The sequence below is a fragment of the Leptidea sinapis genome, chromosome 45 (genome assembly GCF_905404315.1).
Source record: "Leptidea sinapis chromosome 45, ilLepSina1.1, whole genome shotgun sequence".
Classification (NCBI taxonomy): Eukaryota; Metazoa; Arthropoda; class Insecta; order Lepidoptera; family Pieridae; genus Leptidea; species Leptidea sinapis.
This window is the reverse complement of record NC_066309.1, coordinates 3,672,109-3,682,947: the sequence shown is the minus strand read 5'-3', so window position 1 is coordinate 3,682,947 and position 10,839 is coordinate 3,672,109. Positions and strand designations below refer to the sequence as shown.

At 36.3% G+C, this 10,839-nt stretch overlaps 1 protein-coding gene across 1 annotated transcript in view; it reads left to right on the top strand.

Annotated features, from left to right (window-relative positions):
* The window catches only part of LOC126977458 (protein smoothened), a 599,797-nt gene that overhangs the window by 51,038 nt on the left and 537,920 nt on the right, over positions 1–10,839 (top strand). The window lies entirely within an intron of this gene.

The following is a 10,839-nucleotide window of genomic DNA, read 5'->3' as shown; positions in this document are numbered from 1 at the left end:
ACAGACGTTGTTCTGTAAATAATAAATAAAAAACTGCTTTTTTATGAATGTGTCAATAATATTAATGTATCACATCAAAAATTATTATTATTATTATATCTATTAAGATTAATTCTTGCTATTGCAAGAAACCGTAATGCATAATATGGTTTGGAAGTAAAAAAACATGCCACTCAATTATTATAATATTATGTTTGAAACTTTAAGGTGTTTTTATTGAAGGCCTTTACAGACCCGCTCATTACATCAGCCAGTTTAGTTACAACAGACCTCGACGACAAATTGTCTTAAGGCGAAGAGTAAGCTGAAAACACGCAAACATGGTGTTTTTAGACAAGTTTTGTCGTGAAAGTATAGCATTTCGAGCTATGAACTTTACTCAATCCTGTTACACATATCCTTAAGTCTTGTTTGTAGGTTGCTAATGCCTGCTGTTGGTTATAGTTCACACTCCCGAGTCTTTTTCAACTACCACATTTCTTTGAAGTTAAACAAGTTTTTTTGCATGGCGTGACGCATTTTTTGGTACTTCTTTCAGAAAAGTTATTCTTATAGCTTGTACTTTTTTGTGTAGGTTCGTTTATTCAGATAAGTAGTGAATAACGAGGATTGTAAGCATATAAACTGTTTTCCACGCAAGAATTTTGAAAATATTGGCGTTGTTACATAGATGGCTAGCCGGCAGCCGTGAATTTATATCGCTCAAGGTCGCTAGCATTTAGTGTCGCCTTTAAAGTGACGGACGCGATTTTTGTGACCTTTGACCTTGAAATTTAATAGTTGCTTACACCCTACCATATTTAGGTTTTGAGACAACTTTTAGGGTGTCAATATACAAGTAATCACAGACTTACAGCTGGGTATTTCGAATTCCGAGGTGAACATACTATAATGACTGGACTATTTGTATTATTGAAGTGAAACTTCTTTATCGACGCATGAGAGAGATTTTATAGCAAATCGCCACGATTTTCGGTCACGCGCCATATTGTTTTTGTTGTCAATATGACAGTTTTGACAGCTGTCAGATGAAGTTGGCAGATACAATACCAACGTTTGTCGTATTTTTTAATTTCGTTCATTTTGAAGTACTAAAAATGATTTATATCTATTATTTCTTATAGGGAGTGGCAATAACATTACATACTATTTTATATTAATCTATTTCTATGTATTGCATTATATTTATATTACGTATTGTTTTATTGGATTGAAACTTCTTTAGAATCGTTGTGATTTGAAACTCAATGAAACGAAAAAGCGAGACGGTGCCAGCTATTATTATTTTTTCTTTTTTTCATATAATGTTAATTGTTCATATATATTGTTTTTAAAAAAAAATGGTGGCATTTTTCACAAATAAATATTATTAAGTATTATTAAGTATTATTATTAAAAGGACCACTGCAGCTCCGACTAAAAATCCTCAGTGCAAGATTTAAATATCATGGTTTCGTTCCCGACATTTTTCTCCCCCAAATTAAACCAATCGTAACAAAATATTGAAATTGAATGCGAAGGAAGAATTATGTGTCGGACTGTTTCAAATTTTGCGATTATTTTTGTCGGATGTAAAAAAAAATATCTCATAGGTAAATCATATAACACTTGAAAAATGTCTTTTTTTTCATACAGGACATTCGGAAGGCATATTTCTTTAGAGAAGAACGAGCGAGAAACTCTAAGGTTGCTCTTTTCAAAACTGATTATTTATTACAATTTCTTATTTTAAATGCAATTTACAAATCATTTCAATTACAATATATGCAGAGTGATGCAACAAAAATACTCAAACGTCAAAATTTAATGGCTTACTCGAGTAGGTCAAAAAAAAGTAAAATAATAATTAAAAACATAAGAGTTATTGAGTACAGTAGATACATTAATCCACACATACCGTAAATAAATAAAGGCATTATAAGAGTCTTTTATCAAATAAAATATATAATATATGTTACCTCCCGTTAACAGAATCATCCAGCCACCACAAATAGCACCCGTTCACGAGCATGACGCATGGACCAGCCATCGCCTCCCTCGACAATATTGTAAGGAAGGAACCCGCCCCACGTCGCCTCCACAAGCAGTGACTATTAAGCGAGCATGACGTTGCCTGTCACGAGAAGTCTACATACCTACTAAATTTCACCAAAATCGGCTACTTACATCGGTTACTTTCATATTTAAAATATTAGAATGAAATGTTATTGTGTTAAAATGTTGGTATTGTAACTTGCTTTAAGTCAGTGTAGATAGGTATTAGAAGGCCGCTAGGATTGTTTGGCAATCGTGAACAATTGAATAAATAACAAATGAATTGTGAGTACCAATGCGGATGGGAAATCGTATATTTTTTCCGTCGCTTGCAATTATTACGACATACTCTGTTTACGATGAAAACATGTTTCACAAATGATGGTAATAGTTCTTCTATCACTTTCTCGTAATTGTGATCATAAGTTAAAATGGTCTGGCAAATCTGAGTAGTTACATTGTACTAATAATTAGTATAATTATTATACCTTTTAATTTACCAGTGGGTTCCATTACTGTTTTCTGTTCAACTTAAGATATATTTAGATTCAAATTTGAAATATTTTTGAAGTTATGCTTCTTGAGACGCGTTATGAAAAAATGATGAGAGTGAAAGATGCGCGCGCATCACTGTTACACAAAAGTAACAGGTGAAGTTGGTTCCTAAAATTTTCTGACGTTTGCGACATTCGTAATTTTTTTTTGGTTTTTCGTCCATTATTAGGATAGGCAAAGGGTTCAAGCCCGTACAGCCGTATTCGTTATTTAATAATTAATTGTCAAAGCCATCGTTGCAAGATTTTTACAATATTGTTCTTTCTACAAACGTAGAATAGCAGGAGGAATAAATAATTTTTAAGGATTTTTGCTTTGTAACGCCAAATAAGTATAAATTCTTGCATGAATACATAAGTACAAACACACTTTTTAATTAACCCCATTATTCATAATAGTCTGCTAAGTTGAAGCATTGCTAATTCTCACTCTGTCTTTTTCTATTGACCTAAGTCAGAATGAGAAAAAACACTCTTTAGCGGCTGTTTTAAGTTTACGGACCATTATGAATAAGGGGGTTAATGTTTAAGGCACTCTCTCATGATTATGATAACTGAAAATAATGCGTTTGTCAAACCTGGGTGGTTAAATTGAAGGTAACGGACGAGCGAGTTCCATTCTTGTTTTCAATTTGACTTACAATTATTCAGATTCAAAAATTTGAAATATTTTAATAAAACGTTGAATAACACAATCAAACCCCATAAATTACTAAACTACTATTGCAGCTAAAAATAAAAGTGTGTGTGTACTAATGTACGCATGCAAGTAGTTATTTGAAGTGACTAAACAAAAAACCTTAAAAATGTTATTCCTCGTGCTATTTAACGTTTGTAGAAAGAAAAATAGTGTGCACGCGCATAAAAATTCACTCTGATATTGTTTCTCTAACAAGTCAAACGAACAAAGACGTTCCATACATATGGACATATTATTCGCAGTCTGATAATATACCGGCAAAAGTGTGCTTAAAGACAATGTAAGCATACTTTTCTCCTTAGTCGTGTGTCAATCAACAAGCCTAAAGTGCGCTAGTGTGCTAAAAAAAGTGCTTAAATAATACATTAACGACTCAAAAAAAGGATGGTGTGACAAATCATCGGTAAGGTTAGTTTATTTATATAAGATTGATATGCAAAAAGCGTAAGTAATTTAATTAATAGGTAATACGAATATTTTTTCATTAAATATGGTACAATTAATGACAAGTCCCCAGACAAGACCCGCTTGTCAGAATGGGACACAGTCAGAAATGAAAACAATAGAGTCGCTCTTTTTAACCGACTTCAAAAAAGGAGGAGGTTCTCAAATCTTCGCTATATTTTTTTTATGTTTATTACCTCAGAACTTTCGACTGGGTGAAACGATTTTATAATTTTTTGAGTTTTATGTTAAGGCTGCTGCTTCCCGTATGGTTCCACTGCAATTTGGTCCAGATCTGACAATGGCAACTATGAGAAAACCATAAAAGTCTTAAATTTGCTATAAGTATGTGCGCAACAACTTTAACTAATTAATTTATGTAAATAAAAATATTATGCTTGAGTATTAGTTTCTCTCATTAAGGGTTACCTTAACTTATTAAATCCAAATCCCTTTAGAACGTAAAGAAGTAACAAATATAAACACAAGCCAATAAATAAACAAACAAACTTTCCCCTTTATAATGTGAGTGTGATTTTTTATTAAAAACGTATAAAACCTCCGACTGAAAAGATCTTGATCGGAAAATAGGTACAGACTGACGAACGTAAAACTTATACCCTCTTTTTCGTCTCGGTTTAAAAAAATACCTAACTGCTACTCCACTAATGTCACTGTCCAAATCGGGTTCTAAATTTAAAATACGCAGCTGAAGTTCCAAAAGTGTTGACATTGCTGCCTATTGACATTTGTGGCATGTGCCATAATATTTCGGCTTTGATTTTGTATGAGGTGCATTGTCTATATGTATAGAACATCATTGCAAAAGAAGTATATTTTCAACAAGATGACGTTTACATAATGTCAAAGTGTCATAAACTCTCTTTTCTTTTATATAATAGGGTTTGTAACACTATTCACCTTGAACAATAGCTGCAAGTCGCCATGACAAACGCATAAGCTCTAAAAATTATTAGTATTAGTTCTGTCAAATTGTTCCAAATATTTTATTTATTTATTACTAGCTGACCCGACAGACGTTGTTCTGTATATAATAAATAAAATAATGTTATTAGATGAATTTGTCAATAGTATATCATAAAATCAAAAATTACTTCGTAAAATATGCACCCTGCTGTCGTAATGAAATGGTTTCACAGCAGAACTGTCAAACCGTGCGTCAATAAATTCTCTTATAGAAATTATGTATGGACACATCAAAGGAAAAACAAATTTGTTGTTTTAATTTAATTTAGCAGCATTTTCCTATTTATTCACCTTTTAAACCTTCTCTGGACTTCCACAAATAATTCAAGACCGAAATTTGTCAAAAGTGCAAAATGTTATATTTTGTACGATGGTGCACAACCCTTGTCTGTGCCAGCTTGCTTGCTTTAGTTTCTCAAATCAAATAATATTCCCGCTAATATTTTTCAAATAATATGTTAATTTTTCGCCCGCTATAGCTTTGTCGGGGTGAATTTTGTATTTTCACACTCTTATGAATTTAAGGTTTGTTCCGCGGAACCTTATAAGTAGGGTTCAAGTTACTTCTTATAATATTATCTATGTGCCAGGGAACAGTACTATCATAATTAATCATTTCGGCGATGAGCCGGAACAATCAGTTATATAAAATGATTGTTGTAACAAATTAGGTATCTGTAATAATTACAGTCAGCCTACTAGAATTAGTTACAAGCAATCCCTTATTTCTAGTGTTATAATAATGAAAATCACTATTAAGAGCAAAAAGGTGACGATTTTTGTGAACATATATTAAATTTTCATAAATGTACTGACAATGAACACATAATATTTATTTCTTTAAATTTTTCTTTGAGAGACTGTCTACACTAACTAGTTCACACTATCAGAAAACTTATGCAAATTACCTACAAGTTGATGCAAATAAAGAACTTGTACACATTATTATATCGTTATGTACAGATAATTACATTATTAACAATATTAACGAAGCAATTAAAAAATTCTGAATCTCATTAGCTTACTTAATGTACCGAACATTTTAATTAAAATAATGTTACATCATAAAAATCAAATCGATTTCAAAAATGTAACAACGACTCTAATCTACTTTCCGCGTGATTAACTCCATAGCAATTACCTTATTTATCAAAGCGATATCGAGTTTATTCATAAAGAAAGTGTCATTATGATTGACTTCGATTATCTACAGGTAGTTAATGAATAATGTAAATTGTTAGAGACTGCATCGCTTTCATCAAATTAAAAAAAAATGTGTCGAGTCGACATTGGGTATGTTCCGATATGCACTGCGAGCACTGCACACTGCACAGAGCTATCACTGTAGAAAAATTCGTTCCGTTGTGGTCTGCCAGTATACTGCCGCAGTACCCAAGGGAAATATATGACGTCATAAATCGCCGCCATATTCTACTGTGAGCTTTGTCGTTTTCGAGGTAAGGTACTCGCAGTACTTTGATCACGTGATCATTCAAGACCACTCGAGTGCCTACGTTTACGCCTAATATTTTTACAGTACTCCAACAAAAGTTTTTTTTAATGAACTACAAAACTTTAATACAATCATTTGAATGCTGCGTCAAAAAATGCGGCTGACAGTACACGGGATTGCGTTCCGTTTTAAATAGTACCCAGTATAACTGGCTATAATGGAACGGCTTCACAGTATACTAAATTGACGTCACACTGTGCAGTGGTCGCAGTGCATATCGGAACATACCTATTAGTTTTAAGTAATGACTTTGACATTGCAAAATTACTGTTCTCCTCACCCCCTTTCCTCTATAAATGTCAACTTTAATTTGAATTTCATTATATTACTCTTGCTGAGATGGAATGTATCTTAAGCCAATAAATAGTGTAGCTTGTATTTACGGCAAGAGCCAGGGTTTACTGGAAGGGAACTGAACGTCAAAAACTACCACCCATTCAAAATAATCTGTCTCAGACTTAAGAAGAACGGGCGCGCAAGAAATTCAGCATATTATTAATGAGTCTGAGGGTGTCCGCTTCATTCCCATAAGAAAATCATTTATGTTATAATAACCTTTCCCACACAAACGTTCTTTAGCAATTGTTTTAAATTTCGTAACACATTTGCTTTGTACATTTTCTGAGATCATATTGTAAAAGCAGATACATCGCCCAATAAAAGACTTAATAACTCGATTTTAACGAGTCGTAGGCATAACAAGTTTATGTTTGTTCCTCGTGTTGACATTATGATTGTCACAGTTTCTTGCAAATCCCTAATGTGCTTGTGACCTCTTCTGTAGCACAAAGATGTTATTAATATCGGCTGCACTGCCCCATAACAATATACCTTAAGACATAAATAAAATGCAATAGATCACTCCGTAAGGCTTTATTGGTTAAATAAATAAATAAATATATCTATAACTATATATCTATCTAAGTGAACTAGTCACGCCGTATCGCTGACATAGTCTACAACGAAATGAATCGATGTAGCCATTGGTGCTTGGTCACAGGTATGGTGGGAAATAAGAAAAGAAAAAAAAATCAAATTCCAAATTTCTATTTTTGATCTTAAAGTATAAATACAAAATTACTAAAATCTACTTATTAAAGCAATTTACAATTAAGCCTTATATATGTAGGTATCAGAAAACTTATTTCTACAATACAACCCTATCCTACGTATTGAGGGATAAAACTTTATTATGCTTAAAAACTAATACATGAGGTTGGTAGGGGGGGAATCCAGGAAACGTAATATTAATCGTAACCTATCACTTAACCTAACTTAAGACTAATGACTAGAACTTAAAACTAACTTAAAAAGTAAGGTAAATAAATACATAGATATGTATACATACATATATAAATATAAGAGGGGTTTGGGTTGGGGGGGGGGGGGGTTATCTTGGGAAGGAGGGAGAGGGATATAGGAGTATATAATAGGAGGCCAGTTTTCGCCGTTATTTAATTCGTATAACTAAACCAATTTACAATATATTGGTTTTACATTTATTCAGACCTAGCTAGAACTCTGTGTGCGTGAATGTGTGTGTGTATACGCTAGTGTTCTGTGAGCTAGAGCTCACTGATTAGACCAGTTGTGATGTGGTAATGCATGTTTATAACGTTTTATGCTGAGGCAGTACTCTGTGAGTGACTTACGACTACAAGTCGACCGGAGGGCGGGGTTTATTCCGTCCTTCAGTCGGCGTAGCCCTCTGTAGAAGCTTTCAGATACCTCTTGTATTTGTTGTTCTAGTGTTGGGATGTTTTTCTTTACATATAGTCGTTTAAGATTTGTACGCGGGTGGGTCCGGTAGATGGTTATAAGGGATCTATTTTGCACAGTTTGTAGTTTACGATAATTGTTTTGATTTGTGTTAATCCATACCGGACTTGCGTATGTCATGACCGGGCGTATGTAGGACTGGTATAGTAGACGCTTGTTACTAGTTGAGAGAGTGGAATTCCTATAGAAAATGGGTCTCAACAGGCTCAAGGTAGTAAGTGCCTTAGAGCGGGCATAGTTAATATGAGGCCTGAAGGAAAGTTTCCGGTCGAGGATAAGTCCTAGGTATTTAGCCTGTGACTGCCATTCGACCGGGTGGTTATTAATATGTGGTTTTAAAGAGAGATTGAGTTTACGGGAAGTTTTGTATGAGAAAAGAACCGCCTCGGTCTTTGTGTCATTTATTTTAAGCTTCCACTTATAGAAGTAGTTGCTTACACAATGTAGGACTGTATTAAGGTGGGCGACTATAGATTTGATATTCTTACTGCTGCGCAGATAAGGGCGAGGACCGTGTTCGGAGGTTTTGGGATGTCTCTCATATAGAGTAAAAATGCCCTCGGTGAGATGATGGAGCACTGTGGAACACCTGCTACTACTGGATGTGGGGGGGGATAAACTATTTTTGACTCTAACTCTAAGAAATCTATTCGTAAGGAATGATTTTATTATTCTACAATATTCAAAGGGGACTTGTGCTTCGAATAATTTGTGAACTAAGGCATCATGCCAGACGGTATCGAAGGCTTTCTCAAGGTCGAGTAGAACCATACCAGTCTGGTGTCTCAAGTTAAATTGGTGTGTTATATGTTCGACTACGCGCGCCAGTAGTCGCGTGTGACCTTCGGAAACCGAATTGTTCCTCAGGTAGGTTTGATTCTATAAGTGAGTTTATTCTATTATTAATTAAAATTTCTAATATTTTACTTTGTGTGCAAAGTAAACTAATTGGTCTGTAGTTCGCGGGGGAGGTGGGGTCTTTTCCCGGTTTGTGTATCGCGGTGATTACTGCTATTTTCCAGGACGAGGGAAAACAGCCAGAGGTTAGACGGAGGCACGCATTAAATATATTAACTAAGGTGTCTATTGCTTTTGAAGGGAGGTGTTTTAGAAGTATATTCTGTATGTCGTCGTGCCTGGGGGCGTTTCGCGGTTTACAGGTTTTTAAAATTAATTTGACTTCGCGAGGTACAACTGGCGTAGGTGTGGTCGGTCCGTTTATTTTGTAAAGGTGGTCTAGAGACCGCGACACCTCGCGTTCGGTGTCGGGGTCGCTCAGATCCACGGTGAGTCTATGCTGTCGCTCAAAGTGTGTACCTAGGGCCTCGGCCTTTTCAGCGTCCGACCGGGCGGGGCCCGAGGGGGTGCTGAAGCAGGGTAGAGGGGTGTGTACGTTTTTAAGGCGTCTCGCGAACTGCCAAAGGGAATTGTCGCGGGTGTCAAGCGATTCGAGCTTTTTGTTCCATTCGTTGGAAGTGAGAGATTTTATTTTAAAAGATATTTGGTTTTGGAGTGAATTAATAATCGTGTTAAACCGACGCGTATGAAGTCTCTGTGCGTGATGTCGGTATTGGTTTTTTAGTTTGATAAGTCTTGTTATGTCGTGTGGAAGTTTGTTTGTTTCGGTGTGAACGTCGGGATGTTCGCGTTACGGGCTTTGATTATAGCGTCAGTCAGTGTTTGTATGGCGTTGTCCACTAATTCGGGTCGGTGTAATTTTAAGGAGCCGGGGGAGGGGAGGGCTTCTTTAATATGTTTTTTATAAGTGTCCCATTTAGCATTACCGTATTTAAAGATAGGTCGCGAGATGCGCGGGATGAGGCTATTAATTTCGAAAATAATGGGACAATGGTCCGAGATAACGTCATAAGTCAGTGGGTCTGTAACGTTTGTGATATTTTTGGCAAGGGTGAGTTGTAATTTAGCGGCAGAGTGCCTAGGGTTGGAGGGGAGGTGTGTCGCTATGTCCGGAATTAAAATATTATATTCGTGACCTGCAAAGTGATTAAAAAGACGCGATCCATTGGAATTTGCTCGATTGCAATCCCAGTGTCTATGGCGGGCGTTAAAAACTCCGGAACAGATGAAGGTGTTGCCGAGAGAGAGAGCTTTTGCGATGGCTGTCGTGATTCTACTGTCTTGCTTAGGGCAATAAAAGTTAACTATTGTGATGGGTGTCTGTCCGCGGTGAGACTCTAATCTAATTGCATTATATCGCATATATCATATTCCACCGGTGGAAGTGAATGATGCGATATATTTGACTTAACAAAAATTGCGACGCCACCTCGGGCGCGGTTGTCTGTCTGTCCGTCACGTCTGTAACAGGTGTAACCGGGAATTGAAAAACGTCGTGTGGGTACGAGGTGTGTTTCTTGTATGAGTGTAATGTCGATATTGTGTGTACCTAGGAAATGTATGAGTTCTCTTTTCCTACTCACAATACCGTTTATGTTAAGCGACGCTCCTCGTAGAGGACGAGCAGTGCCAGTCGGGGGAGGGGTCGCCATCTCTTCATCCATGGATGCTCAGGAACTCAAACACTGTGATGATTTGCTCCTGTAGCTCATGCTGCGGCGGAGCAGAGGCTTCAGCTGACCTGCGATTTTAATTAGTTTTATAATTTCGTGGGTTGACATTTCCTCAGACTCTGGCTCTTCGGTTGTTTTAAAGGGTGATGAGTCTGTCTCGACTCTTTTAAAGACACCTGGCATAGGGCCAGTGGGCCTAAGGCCTGGGAAGACTTGTCTTCCAGACTGGGTGCCCGTGAGGGGCGGCGGTCCGGCAGTGGACCGCGTTGTGGGTGGCTGACGGCCCTGTGGCTGAAG